Raw genomic sequence first — 9,464 nt, 5'->3', positions numbered from 1 at the left:
TGCTTTATCAAGATCGTTGTGAACTTCTCTACCTAAGTGGCCATCTAGTCCTTTATTTGAGTGGGTAAAACTCATCACTCTTAGCTTGATTATCCAACTTGAATTTGGTTTGCTTGAAACGGATGGCCAACTTAGGGCGCTTTGTGGAATGAAGCATAAGAGAAGGATGTTTAGTGGTTGGCGTTGTAAATCTAGGCTCATTATGGTTGGAAGCTCAAAATTGAGGAGCAAGGGGTGGACTAGTGCTAAATTGTATGGGTCTAGGAGGATAGTTTGGTGCCTTAGTGAGAATTCGGCTTGCTTTCCACCCGGATGGAACAATGATGATCAATTAGAAGACGGGTGAGAAAATAAGATATGGGATCCCAGATCACAACATGAAGACCAATTTTGGGAGCTCATATCTTGGGAAGAACTTCACCCAAACTTGGTGAAGTCGGTTGGAAGTTCTGACAACCGTTTGAGGAGCAAGCATCCTTGGGAGTTCAAGGATGAGTACAAGCATAAACCACCTTGACAAGGAGCCTCCCAATTGTGCAATTTAAGAACAATAAATAAAAGTGCTAGGTGGGAGACACCCCACCATGGTAAACTCTTTCTATTCTCTTGTAGACATCATAAATGGTGAATTGAGTTGCCATTGTAGGTAGTTTTTCTTATTTTCTATACCCTTGTACATATTGCTTTGATTGTTAGGTTACTTGTTGGGTTCATGTTTTGATTAGGATAGTTGTTTTGAATTGCATTTTGCTTGAAGTGCAAGTTTTGGTTGTTTTGTCTTTGAAAAATTTTCAAAAACTAAAAAGATTTTTGTTAAATTTGAATTTTGGTTGCTTTGGAATGTTTATAGGTTAGGAAAGTGCCCTATTTCTATTTTATACTTCTATAAAAAAAAAGATGGGAGCGCCACGCGTGAGCGTGGCCCACGCGCACGCGTCGTATGCTATGTTGGGACTCTTGGTACAAAAACCAGAGAGTTGTGCTGGAGTGGTGCTGCTTTTGTGCGAATAGCAAAATTTAGCTCCACGCATACGCGTGGATGACGCGTACGCGTCACCTCTATTTTCTGCGATCTACGCGTACACGTGTACGACGCTTACGCGTCGCTTCCCCCTCCTGCTTTTTGTGCGCACGCGTCGCCCATGCGACTGCGTCGCCGTCGCACCCTGTTTTTCCCCTGTTCCTTTTCTTTTCTCTCCTTCTTTCTTTCTTCTATTTCTCTCTTCCCTTCTCCCATTTCTTTTCTCCCCTTTCTTCTCTTCTCTTCTCTTCTCTTCTCACCTTTCTCATCATTTCTTTCTTACTTCTCTTTATTTCTTCTTCTCCCTCTTTTTAAATTTTCACTTCTTATTTTTCTCATCTTTCATTTTCTTTTGTTTATTGCATTTGCATACTTTTATTCATTGCATTTTAACTTTGTTTCTTGTTCTTATTTTCTTTTCTAAGTTGTTATTTTCACATTGGTGTTGAATTTCCTACTCAATTATTGAGGATTTCTTGGATTATTTTGGTGCTTCTCGACTTGTTTGATATTGTTGGGTGATGAAACTTTTAGGTCAATGCTTAATCTTTGATGACCCTTGCATCCTTTGTGTATTGATATGAACTCACATTTTTTTTCACGACCCACTCTTTCCTATTTGAACTTGATGCTTCTGAGTGTTCTCTTCATTTCATTCACTTATGCTTTGATTTTACTTTTACATCAAGTATTAGTTGATATGCTTTAGCTTATATTGCTGGTATGCGAAATTGTTACTCTGAGGTTGTAAAATTTATTGTTCGTTCTCTCCCTGGCAATGGCGCCAAAAACTGGTGCACAATACCATGGTCCAAACATAACTTCACAACTTCGCACAACTAACCAGCAAGTGCACTGGGTCGTCCAAGTAATAAAACCTTACGTGAGTAAGGGTCGATCCCACGGAGATTGTTGGTATGAAACAAGCTATGGTCACCTTGTAAATCTCAGTCAGGCGGATATCAAATGGTTATGGAGTTTTCGAACAATAATAATAAATAAACAGAAAATAAAGATAGAAATACTTATGTAAATCATTGGTGAGAATTTCAGATAAGCGTGTAGAGATGCTTTCGTTCCTCTGAACCTCTGCTTTCCTGCTGTCTTCATCCAATCAGTCTTACTCCTTTCCATGGCAAGCTTTCTGTAAGGGCATCACCGTTGTCAATGGCTACATCCCATCCTCTCTGTGAAAATGGTCCAAATGCTCTGTCACGGCATGGCTAATCATCTGGAGGTTCTCGATCATACTGGAATAGGATTTACTATCCTTTTGCGTCTGTCACTACGCCCAGCACTCGCGAGTTTGAAGTTCGTCACAGCCATCCCTTCCCAGATCCTACTCGGAATACCACAGACAAGGTTTAGACTTTCCAGATCTCAGGAATGGCCATCCATGGGTTCTAACTTATACCACGAAGACACCAACAACTCAGACTCAGTCCCCTGTATTAGATATCTAAGAGATACTCATTCTAGCTTGTTTGCATGTAGAACGGAAGTGTTTGTTAGGCACGCGTTCATAAGTGAGAATGATGATGAGCATCACATAATCATCACATTCATCATGTTCTTGGGTGCGAATGGATATCTTAGAAGCGGAATAAGTTGAATTGAATAGAAAAATAGTAGTACTTTGCATTAAATCATGAGGAACAGTAGAGCTCCACACCTTAATCTATGGAGTGCAGAAATCTACCGTTGTAAATACATAAGTAATGAAGGTTCAGGCATGGCCGAATGGCCAGCCCCCAAACGTGATCAATATGATCTCCAGATGAACTAAAAATCATAAGATGATCCGAAGATCTAAATATAATAGTAAAAAGTCCTATTTATACTAAACTAGCTACTAGGGTTTACAGAAGTAAGTAATTGATGCATAAATCCACTTCCGGGGCCCACTTGGTGTGTGCTTGGGCTGAGCTTGAAGTTTACACGTGCAGAGGGTTCTTCTGGAGTTGAACGCCAAGTTGTAACATGTTTTTGGCGTTCAACTCTGGTTCGTGACGTGTTTCTGGCGTTTAACTCCAGACTGCAGCGTAGAACTGGCGTTCAAAGCCCTTTTGCATCATCTAAACTCGGCCAAAGTATAGACTATTATATATTGCTGGAAAGCCCTGGATGTCTACTTTCCAACGCAATTGGAATCGCGCCATTTTGAGTTCTGTAGCTCTAGAAAATTCACTTTGAGTGTAGGGAGGTCAGAATCCAACAGCATCAGCAGTCCTTCTTCAACCTCTGAATCTGGTTTTTGCTCAAGTCCCTCAATTTCAGCCAGAAAATACCTGAAATCACAGAAAAACACACAAACTCATAGTAAAGTCCAGAAATGTGAATTTAACATAAAAACTAATGAAAACATCCCTAAAAGTAACTAGATTCTACTAAAAACATACTAAAAACAATGCCAAAAAGCGTATAAATTATCCGCTCATCACAACACCAAACTTAAATTGTTGCTTGTCCCCAAGCAACTGAAAATCAAATAGGATAAAAAGAAGAGAATATACTATAAATTCCAAACTATCAATGAAATATAGCTCCAATCAGATGAGCGGGACTTGTAGCTTTTTGCCTATTGAACAGTTTTGGCATCTCACTTTATCCATTGAGGTTCAGAATGATTGGCATCTATAGGAACTCAGAGTTCAGATAGTGTTAGTGATTCTCCTAGTTCAGTATGTTGATTCTTGAACACAGCTACTTTATGAGTCTTGGCCGTGGCCCTAAGCACTTTGTTTTCCAGTATTACCACCTGATACATAAATGCCACAGACACATAATTGGGTGAACCTTTTCAGATTGTGACTCAGCTTTGCTAAAGTCCCCAGTTAGAGGTGTCCAGGATTCTTAAGCACACTCTTCTTTTGCTTTGGACCTTGACTTTAACCGCTCAGTCTCAAGCACATGATTAGGGACAGCTTGGTTTAGCCGCTTAGGCCAGGATTTTATTCCTTTAGGCCCTCCTATCCACTGATGCTCAAAGCCTTGGGATCCTTTTTATTTACCCTTGCCTTTTGGTTTTAAGGGCTACTGGCTTTTTGCTCTTGCCTTTTAGTTTTAAGAGCTTTTGGCTTTTTCTGCTTGCTTTTTCTCTTTTTTTTTTCTATTTTTTTCGCTATTTTGTTTTTTTTTTTCTGCAAGCTTTTGTATTCACTGCTTTTTCTTGCTTCAAGAATTATTTTTATGATTTTTCAGATTATCAAATAACATGTCTCCTTGTCATCATTCTTTCAGGAGCCAACATATTTAACATTCTTAAGCAACAACTTCAAAAGACATATGCACTGTTCAAGCATTCATTCAGAAAACAAGAAGCATTGTCACCACATCAATATAATTAAACTAAGTTCAAGGATAAATTCGAAACTCATGTACTTCTTGTTCTTTTGAATTAAAAACATTTTTCATTTAAGAGAGGTGATGGATTCATAGGACATTCATAACTTTAAGACAAAGTTACTAAATACTAATGATCATGTAATGAAGACACAAACATAGATAAGCATTTAACATAAAGAAAATTTGAGAACAAGGAATGAGTCCACCTTAGTGATGGTGGCGTTTTCTTCTTGAGGAACCAATGATGTCCTTGAGCTCTTCTATGTCTCTTCCTTGTCTTTGTTGCTCCTCCCTCATAGCTCTTTGATCTTCTCTAATTTCATAGAGGATGATTGAGTGCTCTTGATGTTCCACCCTTAGTTGTCCCATGTTGGAACTCAGTTCTCCTAGGGAGGTGTTGATTTGCTCCCAAAAATTCTGTGGAGGAAAGTGCATCCCTTGAGGCATCTCAGGGATTTGAGCTTCTTCATGCGTCTCTTGAGATCCATGAATAGGCTCTCTTGTTTGCTCCATCCTTTTCTTAGTGATGGGCTTGTCCTCATCAATGAGGATATCTCCCTCTATGTCAATCCCAGCTGAGTTGCATAGATGGCAAATGAGGTGGAGAAAAGCTAACCTTGCCATAGTGAAGGCCTTGTTAGCCACCTTGTAGAGTTCTTGAGGTATAATCTCATGAACCTCCACCTCTTCTCCAATCATGATGCTATGGATCATGATGGCCTGGTTTATAGTAACTTCAGACCGGTTAGTAGTGGGAATGATTGAGCATTGAATGAGCTCCAACCATCCTCTAGTTACAGGCTTAAGGTCCAGTCTTCTCAGTTGAACCGGTTTGCCTTTTGAGTCAATCTTCCATTGAGCTCCTTCCACACATATGTCCATGAGGACTTGGTCCAACCTTTGATCAAAGTTGACTCTCCTTGTGTAGGGGCGTACGTTCTCTTCCATTGTTGGCAAGTTGAACGCCAACCTCACATTTTCTGGACTAAAATCTAAGTAATTCCCCCGAACCATGGTGAGATAATTCTTTGGGTTTGGGTTCTTACTTTGATCATGGTTCCTAGTGATCCATGCATTAGCATAGAACTCTTGAACCATTAGGATTCCGACTTGTTGGATGGGGTTTGTTAGAACTTCCCAACCTCTTCTATGGATTTCATGTCGGATCTCCGGATACTCATTTTTCTTGAATTTGAAAGGGACTTCGGGGATCACCTTCTTATTGGCCACAACATCATAGAAGTGGTCTTGATGGGTTTTGGAGATGAATCTTTCCATCTCCCATGACTCGGAGGTGGAAGCTTTTGTCTTCCCTTTCCCTTTTCTAGAGGATTCTCCGGTCTTAGGTGCCATCAATGGTAATGGAAAAACAAAAAGCTTTATGCTTTTACCACACCAAACTTAGAATATTGCTCGCCCTCAAGCAAGAGAAGAAAGGAGAGATGAAGAAGAAGAAGAAATGGAGGAGAGGGAGAGAGGTTTGTGTTTCGGCCAAGAAGAGGAAGAGAGGGTTGTGTTGTGTGAAAATGATTTTGAATTTTGAAGGTAGGTGGGGTTTATGAGGTAGGTTTATGGGGAAGAGTGGATGGATGTGAGTGGTGAATGGGTGATAGGGAAGAGAGCTTAAGGTGATTGGTGAAGGGTTTTGGAGAAGGATGTTTATTGGGAAGAGAGGATGAACATTGAGAAGAGGGAAGAGTATGAGTGGAGATAGGTGGAGATCCTGTGGGGTCCACAGATGCTGAGATGATCCTGTGGGGTCCACAGATCCTGAGGTGTCAAGGAATTGCATCCCTGCACCAATTAGGCATGTAAAATGCCTTTGCATGCAATTCTGGCGTTTAAACGCCGAATTGGTGCTTGTTCTGGGCGTTCAGCGCCCAGATGCAGCATGTTTCTGGCGTTGAACGCCAGTTCTATGCTTGTTTCTGGCGTTCAGTGCCAGCTTTCCTCAGTGTGCATTCCTGGCATCTGAACTCCAGGATGCTGCTTGTTTTGGGCGTTCAACGCTAGATCCATGCTCTGTTCTGGCGTTGAACGCCAGCCAGATGCTCCTTACTAGCGTTTAGCCCTTCCTCCAGGGTGTGATTTTTCTTCTGCTGTTTTTGATTCTATTTTTAATTTTTTTTTTATTTATTTTGTGACTCCACATGATCATGAACCTAATAAAACATGAAATAACAATAAAATTAGATAAATAAAAATTGGGTTGCCTCCCAACAAGCGCTTCTTTAATGTCAATAGCTTGACAGTGGGCTCTCATGGAGCCACATAGGTGATCAGGTCAATTTTATAGACTCCTAACACTAAACTTAGAGTTTGGATATGGGAGTTCAACACCAAACTTAGAGTTTGGCTGAGGCCTCCCAACACCAAACTTAGAGTTTGACTGTGGGGGCTTTGGTTGACTCTGCAGTGAGAGAAGCTTATCGTGCCTCTTTTCCATGTTTTCAGGATGATAACCTTGTGCTTTAAACACAAGGGAGTCCTCATTCAATTGAAGGACTAATTCTCCTCTGTCAACATCAATCACAGCTCTTGCTGTGACTAGGAAGGGTCTTCCAAGGATGATGGATTCATCCTCATCCTTCCCAGTATCTAGGATTATGAAATTAGCAGGGATGTGAAGGCCTTCAACCTTTACTAACATGTCCTCTACTTGTCCATAAGCCTATTTTCTGGAATTGTCTGCCATCTCTAATGAGATTTTAGCAGCTTGTACCTCAAAGATTCCCAGTTTCTCCATTACAGAGAGTGGCATGAGGTTTATTCCTGACCCAAGGTCACATAGAGCCTTCTCAAAGGTCATGGTGCCTATGGTGCAAGGTATTAGGAACTTTCCAGGATCCTATTTCTTCTGAGGCAATCTCAGTTGATCCAATGCATTTAGTTCATTGGTGAACAGGGGAGGTTCATCTCCCCAAGTCTTATTACCAAATAAATTGGCATTCAGCTTCATGATTGCACCAAGGAACTTGGCAACTTGTTCTTCAGTGACATCCTCATTCTCTTCAGAAGAAGAATACTCATCAGAACTCATGAAGGGCATAAGGAGGTTTAATGGAATCTCTATGGTCTCTAGATGAGCCTCAGAGTCCTTTGGTTCCTCAAAGGGATACTCTTTATTGAACACTGGACGTCCCAGGAGGTCTTTCTTACTGGGATTCACGTCCTCAACCTCCCTTACAGGTTCGGCCATGGTAATTAATTCAATGGCCTTGCACTCTCCTTTTGGATTCTCTTCTGTATTGCTTTGGAGAGTACTAGGAGGGGTTTCAGTGATTCTTTTACTCAGCTGGCCCACTTGTGCTTCCAAATTTCTAATGGAGGACCTTGTTTCATTCATGAAACTCACAGTGGCCTTAGATAGATCAGAGACTAAGTTTGCTAAATTAGAGGTATTTTGTTCATAGTTCTCTGTCTGTTGCTGAGTGGATGATGGAAAAGGCTTGCTATTGCTAAACCTGTTTCTTCCACCATTATTAAAGCCTTGTTGATGCTTTTGTTGATCCTTCCATGAGAAATTTGGGTGATTTCTCCATGAGGGATTATAGGTGTTTCCATATGGTTCACCCATGTAATTTACCTCTGCTATTGCATGGTTCTCAGGATCATAAGCTTCTTCTTCAGAAGATGCCTCTTGAGTACTGTTGGATGCAGCTTGCATTCCATTCAGACTCTGAGAAATCATATTGACTTGCTGAGTCAATATTTTATTCTGGGCCAATATGGCATTCAGAGTATCAATTTCAAGAACTCCCTTCTTCTGAGGCGTCCCATTACTCACAGGATTCCTCTCAGAAGTATACATAAACTGGTTGTTAGCAACCCTGTCAATAAGTTCTTGAGCTTCTGCAGGCATTTTCTTTAGGTGAATGGATCCACCTGCAGAAGTATCCAATGACATCTTAGCTAATTCAGACAGACCATCATAGAATATATCCAGGATGGTCCATTCTGAAAGCATGTCAGAAGGACACTTTTTGGTCAGTTGCTTGTATCTCTCCCAAGCTTCATAGAGGGATTCACATTCTTTCTGTCTGAAGGTTTGAACATCCACTCTAAGCTTACTAAGCTTTTGAGGAGGAAAGAACTTGGCTAAGAAAGCCTTGACCAGCTTATCCCAAGAGTTCAGGCTATCCTTAGGTTGAGAGTCCAACCATATTCTAGCTCTGTCTCTTACAGCAAAAGGGAAAAGCATGAGCCTGTAGACTTCAGGATCTACTTCATTAGTCTTAACAGTATCACATATCTGCAAGAATTCAGTTAAGAACTGAAAATGATCTTCAGTTAAGAACTGAAAATGATCTTGCAGTTTTGTTGCATCAGAGAAACTAGTTGAGGCTTAAGCTCAAAATTGTTTGCTCCAATGGCAGGGATGGAGATGCTTCTTCCATGTAATTTGGAATTAGGTGCAGTAAAGTCACCAAGCATCCTCCTTGCATTATTATTTTCAGCTGCCATCTCCTCTTCTTGTTCGAAAATTTCTGTAAGGTTGTCTCTGGATTGTTGTATTTTAGCTTCTCTTAGTTTCCTCTTCAGAGTCCTTTCAGGTTCAGGGTCTGCTTCAACAAGAATATTCTTGTCCTTGCTCCTGCTCATATGAAAAAGAGGGAACAGAAAAATAATAATAATAGGGATCCTTTTTACCCAGGTATAGAGGTTCCCCTTTGTGAGTAGAAGAAGAAAAAGAATGTAATGTAAAGAAGGAAAGAAGAGAAAATTCGAACATAGATGGAAGAGTGGGTTCGAATTTGGGTGAGATGAAGTGTTAGTAGATGAATAAATAAATAGAAAGAGATGAGAGGTGAGAGGATTTTCGAAAACTAAAAATTAAAATTTAAAGTTAAATTTCGAAAATAGTGTTTTTGAAAAAGGTTAGTAATTTTCGAAAATTAGGAATGAAATAAAATTAAAATTAAAAATTGAAACAATTAGTTAATTAAAAAGAATTTTTGAAAAAGAGGGAAGAGATTTTTGAAAATTAGAGAGAGAGTTAGTTAGGTAGTTTTGAAAAAGATAAGAAACAAACAAAAAGTCAATTAGTTAGTTGAAAAAGATTTGAAAATCAATTTTGAAAAGATAAGAAGATAAGGAG

The 9,464-nt window shown here is 40.0% G+C and overlaps 1 non-coding gene across 1 annotated transcript; it reads left to right on the top strand.

Moving 5' to 3' along the window:
- Window positions 1-8,327: 8,327 nt before the first annotated feature.
- On the top strand, window positions 8,328-8,435 carry LOC112774332 (small nucleolar RNA R71). The gene has a single exon (XR_003188826.1). It is a non-coding gene; the product is annotated as a small nucleolar RNA R71 (small nucleolar RNA).
- Window positions 8,436-9,464: the final 1,029 nt, after the last annotated feature.

Source organism: Arachis hypogaea, chromosome 18 (genome assembly GCF_003086295.3).
Source record: "Arachis hypogaea cultivar Tifrunner chromosome 18, arahy.Tifrunner.gnm2.J5K5, whole genome shotgun sequence".
Lineage (NCBI taxonomy): Eukaryota > Viridiplantae > Streptophyta > Magnoliopsida > Fabales > Fabaceae > Arachis > Arachis hypogaea.
This window is presented reverse-complemented; position numbering and strand designations above follow the sequence as displayed.